We start from the raw sequence: 22,949 nt of genomic DNA on the forward strand, positions 1-22,949 counted from the left end.
GTTGTCCCTACAGCCGTCTATATTTGCGAAAGTGTTGCCAGTGCTGGATTTTGTGCACTAACTAACCCCTCAATTATATCCCATAAATGTTGGACGTGATTTATGTCATTCGCTCTAATTGTCCAAAATATTCTTCCAACCATATGCGAAAAATTGTGACCAGATGACATGACGCATTGTCACCCATAGAAATTACAACGTTGTTTGGAAACGTGAAGCCCACGAATGGCTGCAAATCGTCACCAAGTAGCCAAACATAGCCATTTCCAGTCGATTCACTTGGATCAGAGGATTTCATGTAAACACCTCTCACACCATTATGGAGCCACCACCACCTTGCACAGTGCGTTGTTGACAAGTTGTGTCCATGGTTTCGTGGAGTCTCGACGCCTACTATCAGCTCTTACCAACTGAAATCGGATCTCCTCTGACCAGGTCACGGTTTTCCAGTCGTCTAGGGTCCAATCGATATGGCCACAATCGCAGGAGAGGTGCTGCAGGCGATGTCGCTGTGTTAACAAAGCCGCTCACGTCGGTCGTCTGCTGCCATAGTCCATTAACACCAAATTTGGCCACAGTGTGATAACGTATACGTTTTTCATACGTCCCACATTGATTTCTGCGGTTACTTCACGCATTATTGCTTTTCTTTTAGCACTGAAAACTCTGCGCAAACGCTCTCCGTCGTTACGTGAAGACCGTTGGCCATTCAGTTGTCCGTGATGAGAGGTAATAGCTGAAATTTGGTATTCTCGGCACAAACTTGACACAGTGGATCTCGGACTATTGAATTTCCTAACGATTTCAGAGATGGAATGTCCCGTGTGTGTAGCTCCAATTCCCACTCCGCGAATAAAGTCTGTTAATTTCCGTCGTGCGGCCATAATCACATCGGAAACCTTTCCACGTGATTGATTGAGTACAAATGACAGCTCCGCCAATATGCTGCCCTTTTATACCTCTTGTACGCAACACTACTGCCGTCTGTATATGTCCATATCACATTACCGTGACTTTTGTCACCTCAGTGTATTATGCATAAAGAACTTGACAAGTGCGTATTTGTTGCATGGGAGAAATTGTTTTGCTGTCACATAACGCTGTGATTTTCCATTGGTTCATTTTATTCCCATAATCTCCGCATCTCGTGGTCGTGCGGTAGCGTTCTCGCTTCCCGCACCCGGGTTCCCGGGTTCGATTCCCGGCGGGGTCAGGGATTTTCTCTGCCTCGTGATGACTGGGTGTTGTGTGATGTCCTTAGGCTAGTTACGTTTAAGTAGTTCTAAGTTCTAGGGGACTGATGACCATAGATGTTAAGTCCCATAGTGCTCAGAGGCATTTGAACCATTTGTTCCCATTATGTGCTGCAGTGCTGGTTAAAGTTTCTTTCTTAGAATGGACAGCAAATAGGAATTCGAAATCAGAAAATGCCGTAGCATCATTTCATTATAGTATTTAGTAATGCCAAAGTGACTTAACTCAGTATTATTTGTGTCAGTTTTATAAGTAGGATAGTTTTGCTGCTGATGTTCCATCTCCCTATGATGTATAGGTCTCTCGACTGACGACGAGGAGGGGAAGGATTTAGAAAATTATTCCTTATTATAAACCAGTTATTGAATTGTTATGATTAATATGATTTAGAAAAACCTCTCTAACCAAACATGGTCATTTTATTACATTCTACAGAGCACAAATGACACTTGGATTTATATAAAGATGGGGGAGGGAAGAAGAGCTTGATTCCTATTGGCCCAGTGGGTCCAGTGACCTGAGAATACGAGGACAATATCCTCTTCTACCCAGTGCTGGCCTTGTAGTTCGGTGACCTAGCCACTTGACGGGAAGTGTAGTGGGGAGGAGGGGGGCCTATTTTATCTTGAGATAAGGAGAACAATAGGAACTTTTGTCTCAGATCCCACCCTGACACACTATTACTTCTTTGTTGCTAAAAGTTTTACTATTTATATTCCAAATGTATCTTACAGTTATCCGGTGACGATACTTCCTCATTGGAGGAAATGTGGTCTGTGGAACGTTGATTCACGCTGCCCAATGTATGGTAGTGACTTGGAATGCGTCTGTTTTCACAATATTAACTGAATTTGTATTTAAAATGGCAGTATCCTGAAATTACCAGTTAAATTCACATGATAATAAACAATATATTGTTTTATATCACAAGTAAGTACGTCCACCATTTGCAATTAATAAGCTTAAGCTTCTACGTAAAAATTCTTCTATGGAAGAGAAGAGCTACCCACAAGGAGCCATATCAGCTAACTTGTCTTTGTTATCTGTCAGACTGTTAACGTTTGGGTAAGTGATCAAACATTTTGGTATCATCAGTATTCGGCTCTTTCTGAGGTTAAGTAAATTTAATGAAGTATAATAACGGTCACGTTCCTTCTGGAATTACCATTATGGAAATGATTACTATTTGTGAACATTAACGCAGTGGTTATGACAAATTTCGTGAGAGAAACTGTGTACAGCGATGCTGTAGTTAAAATACCTAACTCCTTAAACAGTAGTCTACAAGATGATCGACGGTTATAATCACATATTATACCTATGTCACGTTTTTCTGAAGCAAAAACTTTCTTTTTGAAAGTGAGGTACTCAAGAATAACAGTTAAGAAGCACAGTACGTTATCTTACCGATTATTTTCTCTCCAAGGCTTGCAATAACACTAAGTGCGAAAGTGGCTGAACTGGGATGTTTAAGATCCAAAATGTTTTTTTCTAATTTGAATTCCTGTCAATATGTTCAACCAAATATCTAGATGATGATGTCTTTCTTACTAACTGCTGATCATGTTTTAAATTTATCATAGTTGTTGCACCCAAAGTTGTGCAGGATTGAATAGGCTACGTTCTATTAAAATTAAGAAAGAGACAATTTGCATGAAATCAATCAATAATGCTCCGTTTAATGTTCATGCTATTAACTGACGTATGAGACACAGCACTAATGTCAAAATTTCCTCTATTGTTTTCCTATCACAGTATCCTGATATATTGCTACTTAGTATTCTTTCGCTATTCGGTCTGCCGCCTGTAAAAAAAGTATTTACTCCCTGTCAGTATTGCAGTACACAGCACGCGAAATGTTAATGAAAGGAGATTAATGTTTCAATTTAGTTTGTTCTGACATACGTACTTTTGCAAACAAAACGAGAAGCCCATTAACATAGCGTCAAATACAGCAGATTGACTGAAATTCCAATTAAAATTCTACCTTCGTGCCCGAGGTGCTAATCTGCAGTATAGCGGTCGCGCGCAACTCGCTGGTTTCAGCTTTCGTCCAACACATTGCTCTTCATCATCTGGTGATGGATTCCAAACACCTGGCTGGAGCTTCACGGAATGCGCGTATTTGATACATCATGATACCATAATCGTCGCAAGGAACTATTAAGTCTGGCGGCCTGTCATCTGCTTTTGTGAATAACGACGCATTTGATTATTTGATGACCTTAAATATTACCTTTACCTTTCTTCAGCCTCTGTCATCAGTAACACGGTTGTCACAGAATACGGTAGACGTACCGATCCATCAGCCATCACCTATTCTCCCTGTGACGTCACTCAACATGTCGCTAAAGATAGCTTCACTCAGATCGCGTGACAGAAAATCCATCAAATTCGGCTCCTGTTCTAACTGAGTAGCTCTCTCAGCCTGCGAAATTTCACAATTCTATCTTCCGTAATAAAAGGAAATGCGAATATCAATAGAAGGTAAAATAATCTACAGTAAGTCTACATAAAACTATGTTCAGTATACGTTATTGTAGAAGTAACAGTACCGGAATTTTTCTTTATGCCCACAATTATATTTTTTTTTTAACAGGCGCCTTGCGAACCGTAAACGTTCGTCCGCCCGGGGCGTTTCAGATTCAATCGAACAAGTACGACAGTTGTAGGAGAGTTAGATATGACATTCATTGGAAAAAAATCTAAGAAAGTGTAATTCACGCACGATCGATTGTTGGGTAAGGCGACGCTTTTTGTCATGGGTTCGTTCAGTAGGCGGGATTGGATTCCGGATATTCTCATCCCACTCCAGTGTCGAACGATAGAAGTGGAGCAGTTTGAGTCAAGAAGAGGTATGCAGTTATAAATCCCAGAACGTGTCTATAGAGGTGTTAGGTAACATAATACTTCCTCCCGTTAACGAGCACATCTGACTGAAAATTTATGCAAATGCCTACCGATAATTTTCCTTTCTCTGGTGCATCAGATAATAAAATAACAGTCGTACACGTCATATACCGTACTTAGTATAAATTCTCTTACTGCCAGCTCCAATGTAAAACTGTACCTGGCGAGAACTGGGGCCCTGTAGAGTATTTGAGATATATGTGTGCCACAGGGTTTGTGTAATGCTCTAGAAAAAATGACACGAGCGAAGCAACTTCACGGCAGACGAATCAAGAACTAGGAATGTCATCATTTAGGAGAAAATGTTGACTTAATCTTGCAATGCCAAGCCCAAGACGTGCTACATCAAATTTATTGCTGACTGTTGGGTAATTTGGAACCATGAAACGACTGGAGCGAGCGGCTTACTTGTATGTTGTAATTGTGGTGAAAAACCGTTTCGGTGGAATATGTTGATTACTGTACATTGAAAGGTGGCTAGCTGTTAACAATTGAGACTAACCTAATGCAAGATATGTTCCTAAATCACTGCGACTGTCGTGGATATCTGGAAAAGAAATTGGTGGTGTTCAATTAGAAGCGTAAAAATGCGTTTCCGGTTAATTATTTGTGGGTGCAACACTCGTTGGACAAAAATATGAAAACACGACGAGAAATGAATGCTTGAACATAAATGCAGATGTTAGCCAAGTCTGCAAGTTGCGCTGTTATATTTCACCACGAACAGAACCTGTGCAATTTCCTCAATACGTTGCAAGTATCAGTCGTGGCCAGAATAACGTTCAGTGTGGTTGTGTGCGCATTATGTCGGCACTAAGTAAATTAGAAAGTGGGAAAATTGTTGACCCTTAATGGTGAGTACTTTCGCGACCAAGGTTTGGTGTTTCAAGAGGCATCATATCAAAGATTTTTATCGCATAGTGGAGAAGCGGAAAAACAGCATCCGTTAAGTCACAGTGAGGATGAAAGGTGTGTTGGGTGATCATGACCGACGCTAACTGAAAAATATTGTGACGAAAAATAAGAGAAGACAGCTGCAGAGGTCAGTACAGAACTGGTCGCCCTCTGGAAACCTGTCAGCACCCAAACAACACTACGGGAGCTCCACAACCAGAGAATTTAAGGACGTGCTTGAATTTCAAAATCACTCATCAGTGACGCAAATGCCCCTAACAGGAAAACTTGGTGCCGATGCCATAAAACCTGGACTATAGCAGTGGAAGAAATTCATTTTTTCGGATGAATGTTATTTCACACAGTTTTCATCATGTGGCCGAGTTTACGTCTCAAGAGTGAAATACGGCGGGGGTTCGATGACGATTTGGGCAGCCATATCGTGGTATTCCGCGGACCCCATGGTTATTCTGCAAGGTGGTAGTAATACTACGGATTATGTGACCATTGTGGCTGATTAGGTCCAGTCTCTGGTACAATGTTTGTTCCCTAGTGCTGATGGTGTGTTCCAAGACGTCAAGGCCCCAGGTCACATAGCTGGCATTGTCGAGGACTGGTTTTTTGAGTTAAGTCCCATTGTGCTCAGAGCAATTTTTTTTTTTTTTTTTTTTTTTTTTTTTTTTTTTTTTTTTTTTTTTGAGGAAGGAACAATAGGATTTAACGTTCCGGCAACGACGAGGACGTTGGAGGTAAAGCACAAATTGGACAAGGGTGTGGAGGGTGTCAGACCTATTCACAATGTGAGTGTTGTCTCTTAAACGCTGTGCCTCTTCATTTGGTAGAGAAATTCATAAATGGAACCTGAAAAACGGCGAAATGATAGTGCTGCCAAACGCTGTAGCTCCCCGAAAATATTTTGTACCACCTACATGTCTCTGAAACTATGTGGTTCATGTGAAACGAGGAATGAAAAAAAAATGAAACTAAAAATGTAACTTTATTGTGACATAAGAAGAAAACAATTACCAAAATAAAAGCAGATTGTTCGCCAGTGCTCCTCTATTCATTTCTGTGGGATCTATTTCTGCTACTCTGTAATATTCAAGACCCGCTGCGGCAGCCCACACTTGAATTCGCCTTGGCATGGTTTCCACATGTTGGCCGAAAGAGCGACTCTCCTGGGGTCATCCAATGTGTGAGGAGGATTTCTGCAACAACGTACCACAACTTTCAATTGGCCACATTTGTGCTCAGTGGGAAATGAGGGAAAGTGAGAGTAAGGTATCTCTTCGGCTACTACGGACCAGATAATCAGTGAATACTAAAAACTATTAGAGCTTAAAAACAGTATCCAGCCACAAGTTAGGTACAAAAATTTTATTCAGGCTCTATCATAAGCGGTCCTGTATTTGAAGACCATCTTCAGATGACAGTTACTGGTTGTTTTGTTGCGATCTCAGTTTCTGGTCCCTTAGTAATGTGGTAGTCTAAGGTAAATTAGTGGGTAATCAACAAGAATTGTATTTTAGATTGATGAATATATTCAATGCAAGCGGTTATCTAGTGTGCACACACATGTCGAAATTCCTATTATTTAAACTCCTAACCTGATCTACCGTACTTCCAATGACTAATGCACATACTAATATTTGACGTCGAACAACGTGCCCCGTGACTTGTCCTCGTCATGCTGTTCAATATATCTTCTGTTTTCCGACCTGTTTCTGATAACAGAAACGTTGGGCTTGGGTCAGTAACAGAACTTCCCTCTTTTGTTTTTATTCTTAGTTCCCCGTTTACACATCCAAATTCGTCTTCACTGGAATCCTCGTCTTCCTCGGTAATTGGAATGTCGCGTTTATCTACTCATCTGCGCAGAGAAAGACATCAAAGATTTTCCCAGCCTCGCCTAGCATATTATATCGTAAGTATCTAGAATTAATTTCTTCATGCTCTAACTCGCTCAACCAAACGTCTTTCCATTAGTTATCGTCCTGACAAGATTCTTCGGACTCTGACTCACAATCTTCCGTGATTACTTCGGTCGTTGCCTGTGTCTTCAGAGATCCTGCTGAAACAGGCAGCTGAGGCCCTCCTCCTTCTATTCCTAATTCTTCTTCATATGTTTCTACCAGTTTCATTATTTCGTTTAATGGTGATACCTCCACTAGTCAGTACGACGCCTAGCATTTCAAAGTTCCCCTTCCACGAATCGCCCTGAGTGACCTAGAGCGTTGACTTGAATTCTTTCCCGTCTGAAGGCACCAGCACATACCTCAGTTTCAAGTACAACACAATATTGCAGAGCTCTAGAAAGTCAAATTCGATAATCGCCTTCTGATTCAGGAACTGTATGGTCAGAATATCAGCTTTTAGCGTGTGTTGTTGACACACGAAGTCGGCTCTGACCTGCTCCGTTACTTCCGCGTATTTTATACTCTCATCCCTTGCATCCTAAATATCGGGCACTACTTATCCTTTCAGACATACCATTATCAAGTAACAAAACTTGCCTGCCTGAGTCCAAAATGCATGGTACTGTTATATCTCCCAGTGTCACATCAGTCACTGAATCCGAAATGTCTTCTGTTCTGTTCTCAAACTGAGTGACACCTTCCGATTGTTCGTTCCCCAAGACTTCATAATTGACCAGTAAGGCTTCTGAAAGTTGAATTCCGTCAAGCGGCGCAGTCGGAGCCTCCACCGCTAGTCAATCTCTCCTCATGTTTCTCTCTTCTTCATTTCCTCATGGGTTCCATCACGGATCTTTACTTCTAGGATTTCAGCACCCTCTCGTCTCTGATCATCGCGCCCTCCCTTATTTCGTCTCTCATCTTCTCGATACTGTGGGGCCCACGAGTCACGAAGATTGTTCCTAATATGCACACATGACTGAAGGACGGTGCATGATCTTAAGGCTATGGTTTGTCACAGCGATAGTTTAGCTAGCAAGTTGCTTGTCAGCCATACAATTGCGAACCAGGATGTCCGTTTCCAGATGAACAGAGCAGAAGGAGGAGGAAGACGAGGAGAAAGTGTTTGACGTCGGTCGACAACGAGGTCATTAGAGACGGAGCACAAGCACGGATTAGGGAAGGATGGGGAAGAAAATCGGCAGGGCCCTTTTCAAAGGAACCATCACGGCATATGCCTGACGCTATTTAGGGAAATCACGGAAAACCTAAATCAGGATGGCTGGACGCTGGTTTGAACCGTCGTCCTCCCGAATGCGAGTCCAGTGTGATAACCACTGTGCCACCTCGCTCGGCAGTTGGGTAGAGGAGCTACCGTTTCCTCGATAAACCTAAAAATGTATACTCACCTGCGTTCCCCTGAATATTTCCCACGCTCGAGGATGTCGGTCACGTATTTTGACGGTTAAATTACCCTCTCGGGTCAGCTGATGATCACAGACGCCTAAAAAAGGTCACACGTTTTAATAACGCTGTTTGTCATCGATATTCACTCAGCTGACAATATTTTCGGTCTGGATGCCTTCTCGTTGTTTGGATTTTCTATCAACAACGAGATTCATGTCGTCTCTGACATGGTTCCCTTCCACGAACTCAATGATCTTTCTACCGCTTTCACACTTGAAATCGACACCGGCCTGGGGTGCAACACAAATTTCTAGGGTCATATCTCTATCCATCCAGATTCTATGTCGCGTTTCTTCCGGACATGACCCTTTCCCATCTCCCTTAGTACCATCGTCAAGCAAGGACCCTTTATCATCTCCCTTCAGACCACTGTTAAGCTACAAAACTTTCGCCTTCACGAGGCTGGAGTGATAGAACCTGTTAAAAGCAGTGCTTGGGCAACAGCCCCGATAGTGGTAAAGAAACCCAATGGTTCCCTCCAGCACCGTAGAGACTTAAAATCGGTAGTCAGTACCCAGGCATAACGACCTAGTCCATACCACGTCCAGAGCACTTCACCACAAAACTGTTTGGAGATTAATATTTTTCTAAGATAAATTTTCTGATGATTATTTGTAGAACCCGCTAGATGAGGATTCGCTACAATTCATGATTATTAACACTCCCTTAGCCTTATAAAAATACTATCACTTGCCTTTGCAGACCTCTTCGGAAGTCTTCTAGAGTTATCTGGGACAGTTAACCTTGCCCATCCCTGCTTGTACTAACAAATGGTTCAAATGACTCTAAGCCGAACCATCCTATGGACATCACACACATCCATGCCCGAGTCAGGATTCGAACCTGCAACAGTAGCAGCCACGTGGTTCCGGAGTGAAGCTCCTAGAACCACTCGGCCACAGCGGCCGGCTTGTGCTAACAATCTCGATGACTTAATTGTCACTGGCACTACATGTCAGGACCACATGTGAAACTCCTCTTTCTTTACTATGTCGTGCAACACAATGCCCAGGTGCCACTTACAAAACCGCCAGTTATTTTTCAGGAGCAAGTAGAATACCTTAGAGACTTGCTCAACAAAGAAGGGTCACGTCAACGGACCGCAGTGTTGCAGCTATTGATCCTATCCCACACGCAAAACTTGCGAGAGATGCTGGCTATTTCCGGAAAATTATTATGCTAATTTCCTTACTCAGGCGGCCCATATTAAACATCAGGTAACCAGTCGCGCAAGAAAGGCGTTTAGTACAGCATCCTCTGAGCATGTTTCCACACAGCTGAAACATTGCTTCAGTCGTCAACCTTGCCTTATGCCCTTTCCTACATCACGTCCACTGGCTATAGCCTCGGATGCCTTTCTATAGTGTACTGCTGGCTCGTAGGGACGGTGCTCGTACAGAGTAACCGATTGTCTATGCGTCAGAGACGCTGACATCCGCTTAAAGAACTAATCGCAGATCTAGAAAGAAGCTTTGGCGATTATCTATGTAATTATGAAGTCCATGTGTATTCGGGACGAAGTTTACAATCATTAAAAACCGTAAGCCCTTAGGTCCACTTTTCAGCTTTGGGAGCTTTTCTTCAGTTCCTACTATCATAATATTAAATACAATGTGAAGGCACAACACACAATAGCGGATGTTCTATCTCGTCTACTCACAGGACCAGACCACGCCCTTGACCACATCGACGGAATATCTTGGATAGGTTTCGCACTACGTTAATCGAATTGCTGCAGAGACGTGCTGCGATACCATGTTACGGCGTGTCGTGAACTGTGTGCTCGATGTGTGGCCTGGATTCACCTCTCCCACCGTTTGTCCGTCATCACCGACGTTCTCCCGCTTGATGCAGAGTGGGAACTCAATTTGTCATCATTCCGACTATCCCGTGTCATTAAATTCGGCAACTCCTCCACCATGGGTATTGAGGTATATCACTGATGAAACCCCTTGAGAGCTCCCGGCCTTAGGCTGCCCCACCCCAGTATTTCGGCACTTCGCCCACCCCCTCTCGCCCCTGGTGCTGCATTAATCTGGACTTTGCTGGCCGTTTTCTTTGGCTCTATGTGGCTCGTTGCCGCAGATACTTACTCCAACTACCCCTATGTGATCAGCATGGCATCCACCACCCCTGACGCCACTCGTAATGTGCTCGTCCAGGTTCTAGCCGTCGAAGGAATTCCCGGAACCACCGCGTCGGACAATGAGCCCAAACTCATGTTAAACAGTTCTGTGCCTCATACGGCATCAATCATCTATTTAGTCCTCCGTTTGCCATTGCCCAACAGCGAAGCAGAGGGCGCGGACATCTGGACAGCAAATGTCAAAAGCGATAAGATTCACCACACTATAACTGCACTCACGTTGTTTCTGATCACGTACGGACAACTCCCGTCCACGGCTGTAGCCCGGCGGATATCCTCCGTAGACATCACTTAATATTAATATAATGTGATCTGTTGACGACATAAATCACAGGTGCATTGAAATGTTACAGTTGAGTCGAATGGGACACTATGCAACTTCTGTCTTCATTCAGAAGAAACAAACCACTTCCCACTTTTACCCGAGCACAACGCGACAAAATCAACAAGAAACAAACTATCTCGTACCCATTCCCCTTCAACCTCGGTAACTCGCTCCTTAATGGACATGTTGAAAAAATTGAATGGTGGAGGAATATAATATCACCTGTGCTACGAAAGTATTTTGACCTACAAATTTTAAGTTAATGTCGTTCGTGTCGTTTGCAGAGCGTCTGTGTATCCCCAGTTATTTCAAATCAATTACAGTGGCAGCTAATTCCTGTTTGTTGCGGGATTTACGGACGAAATTTCATTACGGCGACTTATAGCTGGAACTGGAATAGAGACAATAAAAACGTTTTTTACACTGAAAGAATAATTTGAGAATATTGCTGTGATCTACACTCCTGGAAATTGAAATAAGAACACCGTGAATTCATTGTCCCAGGAAGGGGAAACTTTACTGACACATTCCTGGGGTCAGATACATCACATGATCCCACTGACAGAACCACAGGCACATAGACACAGGCAACAGAGCATGCACAATGTCGGCACTAGAACAGTGTATATCCACCTTTCGCAGCAATGCAGGCTGCTATTCTCCCATGGAGACGATCGTAGAGATGCTGGATGTAGTCCAGTGGAACGGCTTGCCATGCCATTTCCGCCTGGCGCCTCAGTTGGACCAGCGTTCGAGCTGGACGTGCAGACCGCGTGAGACGACGCTTCATCCAGTCCCAAACATGCTCAATGGGGGACAGATCCGGAGATCTTGCTGGCCAGGGTAGTTGACTTACACCTTCTAGAGCACGTTGGGTGGCACGGGATACATGCGGACGTGCATTGTCCTGTTGGAACAGCAAGTTCCCTTGCCGGTCTAGGAATGGTAGAACGATGGGTTCGATGACGGTTTGGATATACCGTGCACTATTCAGTGTCCCCTCGACGATCACCAGTGGTGTACGGCCAGTGTAGGAGATCGCTCCCCACACCATGATACCGGGTGTTGGCCCTGTGTGCCTCGGTCGTATGCAGTCCTGATTGTGGCGCTCACCTGCACGGCGCCAAACACGCATACGACCATCATTGGCACCAAGGCAGAAGCGACTCTCATCGCTGAAGACGACACGTCTCCATTCGTCCCTCCATTCACGCCTGTCGCGACACCACTGGAGGCGGGCTGCACGATGTTGGGGCGTGAGCGGAAGACGGCCTAACGGTGTGCGGGACCGTAGCCCAGCTTCATGGAGACGGTTGCGAATGGTCCTCGCCGATACCCCAGGAGCAACAGTGTCCCTAATTTGCTGGGAAGTGGCGGTGCGGTCCCCTACGGCACTGCGTAGGATCCTACGGTCTTGGCGTGCATCCGTGCGTCGCTGCGGTCCGGTCCCAGGTCGACGGGCACGTGCACCTTCCGCCGACCACTGGCGACAACATCGATGTACTGTGGAGACCTCACGCCCCACGTGTTGAGCAATTCGGCGGTACGTCCACCCGGCCTCCCGCATGCCCACTATACGCCCTCGCTCAAAGTCCGTCAACTGCACATACGGTTCACGTCCACGCTGTCGCGGCATGCTACCAGTGTTAAAGACTGCGATGGAGCTCCATATGCCACGGCAAACTGGCTGACACTGACGGCGGCGGTGCACAAATGCTGCGCAGCTAGCGCCATTCGACGGCCAACACCGCGGTTCCTGGTGTGTTCGCTGTGCCGTGCGTGTGATCATTGCTTGTACAGCCCTCTCGCAGTGTCCGGAGCAAGTATGGTGGGTCTGACACACCGGTGTCAATGTGTTCTTTTTTCCATTTCCAGGAGTGTATTTCATGTTTATATCCATTACATTATCTTGCCCTTTTTTCTGAGCCTTACATTATGAAACTTAATAGTACCTTTTCTTCCTTCATACTGCCTTCAACATGAGTCCCTGTTTTAGTGTACTTTACATCTCTAGTATGATAATAATTTGAAGAAAAGAAATGAAGTTCTTACATCAAGGAGAACCCAAAATAATCATTCATTTTCTGAAGACAAGGCTTGATAAGGAGGAGACAGACTTAGCTCTCAGCCCAAGGGCGCTTCAGTGAGCTCCTACAGTAATCTTCTGATACCATTATGTCAGTTTAAATTAAGCTTCTACCACAACAGTGCTTACATGTATTTTACATAAACTCTTTAGTATGTACTTTATTCGGCGGTGAGAAGTTAATATGAAAGCTAAGTTTCATACATGAAATCTGTAAACATTTTCTTCTGCCTTTATAGTACCACGCTGATGCTATCATTATTGGTAACTTTCGAATTCACATTATTATTGGTAAACTTTCGACAGTGAAACAAAGCGGTCTTCACCACTGGCAGGGACGGTGTATCTGTTATATGTGTATTTATTCTGGTTGCTGATACTGAAGAGGTCTGTAATTTAATGTAACCGGTAATCCAGTGTTTTAGTCGTAAACGTGTTTTTTGCTTTACTGTGATGTAGCGGTATGAGCATATACACTTCATTCCTTGCTCAGGAAAATTACTGCAACGCATGGGAGGGCATTGAAAAGCGGCCAGCTCGCTGTGTGGTGTTTCGTTGCCGCTGCCGAAGGAAATAGCAACGCTAGCGGCAGAGAGTTGTGCCGCTTATCTGGACACCAGGAATCGCACGCCGGGCCTCTCTAAATCAACTCGCGCGCCACTAAATAATGGAGGGCCACTTGCGATTTCGTAGCGCGCCCTACCGAATTAGTTCTCGTTGTAACTTCTAACGCTTTTAAAGTAACGGTGCGCAGTTTTCCAGGTCACGCAAGGACGAATAGGAGAACGACACTGTCAGCTTACTCAGAGAAAGACCAATGTTCAATTTCTGAACCTTGACGTCACTATTAACTGTACAAAAATTATCGCTTAGCTGAAGTGACACAATATTAGAATTAAGGGCTGGTTCATCGGTCCACCTGCTTAATTTTCGACTGAATGAAATAGGAAATGCGTTATTTCCCCTTATGGTTAATTTTTTGCAATATTAATCACTAAAATATCTAAAATATTTGTAAACTGCCTACAGAGTAAGTTATTTTCATTGTTTATGTATTTTTAGCTAAAAACATAATTTAGCTGACATTTTTACATTCCACTGAACTATCGACTACTAGCAAACACTCCGTAGTTCAAAATTTTTCTTAAAGTACTGTTCATCGTGAAAACTATACTTCGGGATGTATTATGTATATAGTAGCAACAGAACGTTTAAAAAATGTACAGACCGAGAGATTTGGTTTAGTGGATAAACAAATATGGCTCTGAGCACTGTGGGACTTAACTTCTGAGGTCATCAGTCCCCTAGAACTTAGAACTACTTAAACCTAACTAACCTAAGGACATCATACACATCCATGCCCGAGGCAGGATTCGAACCTGCGACCGTAGCGGTCGCACGGTTCCAGACTGTAGCGCCTAGAACCGCTCGGCCACTTCGGCCGGCGTGGATAAACATATTACGCGTTAATGTTTCTTAAGCATTAGTCCTCAGCCACTATGAATTTCATTTTACGTCTTTAACCACGTCATTGGTGCTTTCAGTTAAAGAGTTATGCTGATTTATTTCAATGTGTTACTTGGACTGGTACAACGACACTATCCACGTAAGTGTTGCACATTTCGCACTCTAAATACTAAATTACATATCTGTGACAATTGTGCCCGAACCTACGACGGTACGCCATTACATGTTGTACTCTTAACACGGCTGTGTGGTCCATGTAAGCTTGTAATCTAATGTAGCCATTCCCCCAAAAGGGCGAAATTAGCTAATTGGTAGCAGTGGAAAGAAGTGATTATTTTAAATAAGGAAAATACACAGAGAAATTTCTACATTCAAGAAACATTGTACACAATTTGTAAAACACGTAGATGGCCGTCAGGAAGCTATAATGTGAGTTTACTTCGTTCAGCATATATTTTCGGTAGGATTATCATTATCTAGTCAGCCTATTAACATATTTTGAATTAGAGAGTGTACAAGAACTCACAACAATCAATATAAGTTCATCTATTATATATCTACATTCTCTAAGTCATGATGTGAGACTTTAACGGACAGTAAAATGAAAACGAGACAGATGGAAAAAAGTAGGTAAGTAAACCGTTCATTATTTCCAACGTAATTGCCATAACTGTTAGTATTTTTATCTCGATACAAATCGAGACGGTCAATTCTTTCATAGGAAAATGTTTGCTGTTCGTTGTGGAACCATGGCGGTACTGCTCTTGCACCTCTTCGTCTGAAGCAAATCGACGGCTACAAATGCCTTTCGTCACGACTGCAAAAGTATGTAAATTGCATAGGGAAAGATTGGGACATTATGCAGGATGTTTAAGGAATTCTCAGCAAAACTTCTGCAGCGTACTCGAAACAACGATGACAACATGATGCGATTATTTTTAAAATAATAAACAATTTACTTACTTTGTTCCATATGTGCCTTCTTCATTTCACTGCTTGTTATACTACTATTTTTTTTTTCAGATTCTGTCTCGCAGAGTACGCGTATTTAATCCCTGAAGACTGCCTCTTAATATACTTGAGAAGTTACGCTAGCTGCCATATAGCCATGGACTTTGATACTTGCCCTAGAGTAATGAAAGGAGAAAGCAAGTAATTTAAGTAAATTTTTCCTCACTCTTACCCACTATGTCTACTGTGTTGACTTTGACATTTTACTGAGGAACGGTTAATTCCCAGAGGTAGGGTCTGACGAGACCCGAGACGCAGTTCACGTCAAACAAATACCCATTACTAATGAAATTTGATTAAATATTACTTTGAATCTAAAGGGATTTGATTACTGTACCTTTCAGGGGAACAACTATAGGATACGGGAGTGTATGACAAGGGTGAATATTTGGAAAGCAAATCTGATCACAACTTGTGATTTATTGTAATGATCAACAGTTCACGTGAAACACATGAACCAGAATCAAATAATGGTAAAGTCGCACAGTCTCTTACTTGCATGATAAACACTCTCAAGTAAAACTACAGGAGAAAACAGCATGAATGAGTTTAGAGGTAAGGACAAGAGAAGTGGGATATCACACAAAGAGGAGAAAAATTACCCATTGAAATTAGAACAATCACACGCAAAACAGTGACTAAAAATGGCTCTGAGCACTATGCCCTAGAACTTAAACCTAACTAACATACGGACATCACACACCCATACCCGAGGCAGGATTCGAACGTGCTTCCGTAGCGGTCGCGCGGTTCCAGACTGTAGCGTCTAGAACCGCTCGGCCACCCCGGCCGGTCAGTGACTGAAACAGGCAGGTCGTTCTCCACCACCACTGAAACACAGAGGTGATACAGACTGCGCTACAGAGCGACTGAAATCGATGTCAGAGCCTTCCCACTACAATCAATAAATTCTATAACACAGAATGAATCGCAGTTTGCATAATAGTTTCCAAACAGGCATGCATGTCTGAAGGAAAGCTGCATCCTACCTCTAACCACAGAGACACTATAATATCGTATTTAGTCGTCTACACCGGGGAAGCGGCTTTCAAGTAAAACGTCTCACGTGTGCGGGAATATACTTAACGGATGTACGAATGCAGGTTGTAGACAGATGGTTGACGAATATGGAAGTCTGAGTCGGCCGTAAGGGGTGCTCGAGTAGCTTAACGGAATGGCGAATGCTCGTGATAAGCCGAAATTCTGGGCTCGAGCCCCGATCCAAGTTAAATTTTCATTGTCGTCCTTACATTATACAGTTGACGGTTGTTCGTATTCGCAACTTTGAATACACATCATGTATTTCATAATGGCTGTAGTTGCCGCAGTGCCTGTTCCTTCGGTCATGCCTGCACGTCCGAAGGAAGACTGCATCGTACCTCTGAACAATTCAAGCACTGTGATATCACATTTATATTAATTTTTACTTATAGTTACCTCTGAATTGTGATGAGGTTAATTGAGTTGGTGTGCAGTAACATTTTTTACCGAACTTTTTCCCTCGTCAGATGTATTTGTTTATATTACTGTACAATATTATGTACAGGGCTATTACAAGTGATTGAAGCGATTTCATAAATTCACCGTAGCTCCATTCGTTGACATATGGTCACGGCACACTACAGATACGTAGAAAAACTCATAAAGTGTTGTTTGGCTGAAGCCGCACTTCAGGTTTCTGCCGTAAGAGCGCTCAAGAGCGCAGTGAGACAAAATGGCGACAGCAGCCGAGAAAGCGTATGTCGTGCTTGAAATGCACTCACATCAGTCAGTCACAACAGTGCAACGACACTTCAGGACGAAGTTCAACAAAGATCCACCAACTGCTAACTCCATTCGGCGATGGTGTGCGCAGTTTAAAGCTTCTGGATGCCTCTGTAAGGGGAAATCAACGGGTCGGCCTGCAGTGAGCGAAGAAACGGTTGAACGCGTGCGGGCAAGTTTCACGCGTAGCCCGCGGAAAATTGGTTCATGCCAGAACTGGAGACCGACAGCGCCGACTTCATCTTTCAACAGGATGGTGCTCCACTGCACTTCCATCATGATGTTCGGCATTTCTTAAACAGGAGATTGGAAAACCGATGGATCGGTCGTGGTGGAGATCATGATCAGCAATTCATGTCATGGCCTCCACGCTCTCCCGACTTAACTCCATGCGATTTATTTCTGTGGGGTTATGTGAAAGATTCAGTGTTTAAACCTCCTCTACCAAGAAACGTGCCAGAACTGCGAACTCGCATCAACGATGCTTTCGAACTCATTGATGGGGACATGCTGCGCCGAGTGTGGGAGGAACTTGATTATCGGCTTGTTGTCTACCGAATCACTAAAGGGGCACATATCGAACATTTGTGAATGCCTAAAAAAACTTTTTGAGTTTTTGTATGTGTGTGCAAAGCATTGTGAAAATATCTCAAATAATAAAGTTATTGTAGAGCTGTGAAATCGCTTCAATCATTTGTAATAACCCTGTATGCTGTATATTTAAATAATTTCAGTGATATCTTTACTTACGTTTTTACTACATTCTTCATGAAGTCAGTGGGTGTTTCGACAGTCTCATACATCTTGCACACCAGGTGGAATTGCTTTATAATGTATCACTATCCGAAGAGTGTCAGTAGTTCTGAGGATATGACGTCTACTTTATTGGTCTTGTTTCGACTTTTGTCTTTCTGTGCGCTACAACATTCTTCTCGCAGTATCATATCTCTCATCTCATCTTCATCTACTTGCTCTTACTTTTTTATAAAAATAACTTCAGGTTCATTTCACTTGTACGCCCCTCTATATACTCTTTCCACCTTACAGTTTTCCCGTCTTTGCTTAGGTTTGCTAACTGAGCTCTTGATATTCATACAATGCTTCTTTTTCCGCCAACGGCGTCTCTTTAGTTTTCTTATAGGTCAAATCTATATTTTCCCTAGTGATATATTCTTCCATATCCTTACATTTGTCCTCTAGCTTACTTAGCCTTATTGCGCTTTCTATGAGTCTCATTTTTTAGACGTTTGTATTCCCTTTTAAGTGTTTCTTTTGTTGCCCTTTTTATACTGTCTCCTCTCATCAGTTAAATGCAATACCTCTTACGATATCCGATTATTCCTACCAGGCCTCGTTTCTTCACGTATGAGGAGTATATGAAAAAAAATTCAGATCAAATGAAACACACATGACACAGTAAAGGTTGCCCCAACTGTCTTATCTTCATGAAGTGTACTCCCTCTGGCGGCAGCGCAGGTACGTATTCTTGCATGCAAACGAACATGACGGTGGCGTATGGCGTCCTGAGACAGATTGTCGCAGGCACCTACCGCCTTTTATTGCAATTCGGCACTGGTTCTGGCAGGCCCTGCACAAGGATTAAGCTCCTGCTTCATCGCGTCTCATACGTATTCGACTAGCAAGAGATTTGATGGTTTGCTGGCCGCGGCAGTTCTTGTACGGCCCGAAGACCAGGTTGCATCGGAGCAGCCGTAAGTGGACGTGTGTTGCGCTACTTATAAAGCACATCATTTTATAGTCGAAGGAACGTAAGTAGCACGGCGATAACAGCCTGTGCAAGGTGATGGGATACTTGTTACATTCCGCTGGAGAGACTCCAGCTGTGATAGCTTGTCGTAACTGATAGCCCCCCAACACAATGAAGTCCGAAACGACACCTATTTGTGATTTGGAAATGCACGATGGAATAGGCTACTCAACAGAGTTATATCATACAAGTGTACATCCATCATTCGCATACAAGCAGAATCTACCCTTATCGGTGAAGACGACAGAGCGCCGTCTCACTCTCTAGTCAGCTCTTTCACAACTTCAGAGTACCCATGCTTGACGGTGTCTTGGTGTCAGTAGTAGTCTGGCCTGAGGCAGATCTGATCTTAATCCCGCTGCCAGCAAAACTTGCACGATGGTCACTGATGATGCAGCAATTCGCATTTGGCAGTCGTGGCAGAAGGTCGTACTCCAAGCGCTCTGGTATAAAAACTAGCTGTTGTGGAACACAACTTTTGATTTGGAAACGTTGCAGTGCTTTCCAGAATTTCGGAATATTGTCTCTTTAATGCTGTTGTTATAAATATCGGTTTTTTCGAATTTTTATTCGGTTCGTGTCCTCTGTGACATAGACATATGTACAGTGAATAAAGTTGGCGTATTTGATAGGCAGCGTCTGCCCGCCGCTTAATCGATAAGTGTTGTTTTCGATTCATTACTGTGGCTTACATAATTTTGTAATCCTTAAGAAAATAATAATCAGTAGAGATGTCGTATTTTTAGTCGATTCTAAACATAAAATAAAGGAAAATAGTCAAAATAATACAGTAGTTCAACCAAATATAATGTGTGATAGTGCTGAAAAAGAGATGGAAACTTAAACAGAAGACGATAAGGATCAAGAGCAAACGGCTATGATGCCTGACAATGAAACTGAGGAAGAAGATTCAATAAAGCAAGTTAGTCTGAGGCGTTCTACACGTATAACAAAACAAAACAAAAATCCAGAGTATGAAATGTATGTTGCCCAAACCTTCAGCAATGAAGACATCACAGTCGATAAAGCCTTGGCCAGTACCAAGGCTCAAAGTTGAAAAGAGGCTATTGAAAAAGAATTGCTATCATTTTTTGTTAACGATACATAAGAATGAGCTGACATATCTCAAAGTAAAAATCCACCAAGAACAAGATGGGTATTCAGTATTAGAAATCCTGAGAGTACAATACCAAAATTCAAGGCCGTATTGGTACTTAAAGGAAATTTTCAGAAAGAAGGAACAGATTATATGAGACTTTCTCACCAGTGGTGAAATATTCATCATTAAGATACCTTTTAGCTCTTTCAGTAAAGGGAGGCCTATTGATTCATCGGATGGATGTGAAAACAGCCTACCTGAATGGAAAGCTGGTACAGGAAGTAAATGTGATCCTACCTGATGAAATTAAAAACCTTGTAAGCGAAAAGGAAAATTTAGCGTTTGAAGAAAGGCACAGTGGATACAGAGCAGAATAACGTACTGATTAATATCTGTATACTAGAAAAATCTTAGAAAATTTTAGTGTGGAAAAGTGTAAGCCTACTTCTACCACAAGGGAAAATAATGCAAAACTGTTAATAACTGATGAGGACAAGAAATGTAAGGAAAGTGTACCCTGTTTGGAAGCTGTATGATGTCTACTGTACTTAGCGCGGACTTACAGACCAGTCACTGCATTCCCCACAATTGCTGTAAGTACCTTTTGCAATGATCCAAGAGAAGAAGATTGGCTGGTAATAAAGAGAATATTCAGATATTTGAAAGGAACTACTGATCATAAGCCAAAGTATTCTAAAAAGGGAAATGTAAATTTAGAAGGGTATAGTGATGAATACTGGGAAAGTGAGCTGGAAAACAGACGCTCCATCACTGGAAGGTGCTTTAAACTAATGGGTAGTTTGATATCCTGATCATATAAGAGACACAGGACAGTTGCTAGAAGCACCGTGGAAGATGAATATATGGTCTTATCATTCACTACCCAAGAAGCTCTGTGGATCAGAACACTGATGGCTGAAATATAATCTTACAAAAATAAAACCAACTGTAATATTTTGTGATACGATGGGACCTATTAAACTTGCCAGTCATGACAGCACTAGTGTGAGATCCAAAAATAGTGACATAAAGCATCACTTTATAACAGATCACCTGGAGCCAGCCAGAATGTATAACCATAAATTATTATCTATGCACAGAAGAAACGTTATCAGATCTAATCAAGTCTCTCAATAAGGACAAGTGTCAGAAACTGGTAACACATTATGGTGTCACCTGTGGTGGTGGTGGTTAGTGTTTAACGTCCGGTCGACAACGAGGTCATTAGAGACGGAGCGCAAGCTCGGGTTATGGAAGGATTGGGAAGGAAATCGGCCGTGCCCTTTCAAAGGAACCATCCCGGCATTTGCCTGAAACGATTTAGGGAAATCACGGAAAACCTAAATCAGGATGGTTGGAGACGGGATTGAACCGTCGTCCTCCCGAATGCGAGTCCAGTGTGCTAACCACTGCGCCACCTCGCTCGGTGGTGATGTCATCTGTGATGTGTAATGTTGAGTATTTGAAAAATATTAGTTCAAGGGGGAGTGTTGGAGATATGCGAACAAAGCATTTTTCCACGGTTTATTGTGCCGAGTGCATTAGACCTCAATGAAATGGGTTTCTACTGTTAGTGATTATTAACGACATCGTGTGCGTAGCCTATACCTAAAATGTCTTAGTGTTAATAAAATATCAGTTTTTATTTTGCCCCTAAACAATTTTTCCACGTCATTTACTTGCGTACACTGCATTGTTACCTGAGCGGGCTACCTTTGGCTGGAACAAAGCCTTGTATCTGTTTCATGCCTATTGCTTCCGTTGGGAATGAAGATACACAAATTAAGGTATCGTCAGAATAGGAGGGTGAAGGTTAGACTAGCAGAGCATCTTGGACAAAGTGTAAGGGGATGGGGGGACACACAAGCACACAAGAGAAAATCCCTGCGATTAGTGGAGTCAAAGGGGCACATTTCTTAGATGAGAGTCAGGTTACAGACAGAAAATATTGAAGGAAATTAGAGGAGGACAGGACCATAATAAGTAACAGTTTCCAGAAACATACGAGGGCCGTTCAGAAAGTAACCTCCGGTTGATTTAAAAAAATACACCAAGTTAAATAAAAATATTTTAATATATACATCTTACAACTACATCTTTGCACTATTTTTCTACATAGTCTCCATAGCGATTGAGGCACTTATCGTATCTCTTCACAAGCTTTGAAATTCCTTCTGCATAAAAATCACCCGCTTGTGCCTGGAGCCAGCCTGTGACCGCATCTTTGAGCTCTTCGTCGTCATCAAACTGCTGTGACCCGAGCCATTTCTTCAAATGCATGAAGAGGTGATAATCACTTGGCGCCAGGTCTGGGCTGTAAGGTGGATGGTTGATAACGTCCCACTTGAAGGACTCAAGAAGGGCCGTTGTTCTGCGAGCAGAGTGAGGACGGGCGTTATCGTGCAAAAAAACGATACCGGAAGTCAGCATACCACGGCGTTTGTTTTGTATAGCCCGTCGTAACTTTTTTATTGTTTCACAGTACACGTCTTCATTAATGGTCGTACCACGTTCCATGAATTCAACCAACAACACCCCTTTGGCATCCCAAAACATCGTTGCCATCAGTTTTCTGGCAGAAAAATCTTGCGAGGCTTTTCTTGGTTTGATAGGCGAATTTGAATGTGCCCACATCTTTGATTGTTCTTTTGTCTCAGGGTTCACGTACTTAATCCAGGTTTCGTCACCGGTCACGATTCTGTTTAACAATGGTTCTCCTTCGTCCTCATAACGTGACAGAAAGTCTAATGCAGAGGCCATTCTTTGAGTTTTGTGGTGGTCGGTAAGAATTTTGGGCACCCATCGTGCACAGAACTTACGGTAACCCAATCTTGCTGTCACTATC

Source organism: Schistocerca serialis, chromosome 3 (assembly GCF_023864345.2).
Source record: "Schistocerca serialis cubense isolate TAMUIC-IGC-003099 chromosome 3, iqSchSeri2.2, whole genome shotgun sequence".
In the NCBI taxonomy this organism is placed as follows: Eukaryota; Metazoa; Arthropoda; class Insecta; order Orthoptera; family Acrididae; genus Schistocerca; species Schistocerca serialis.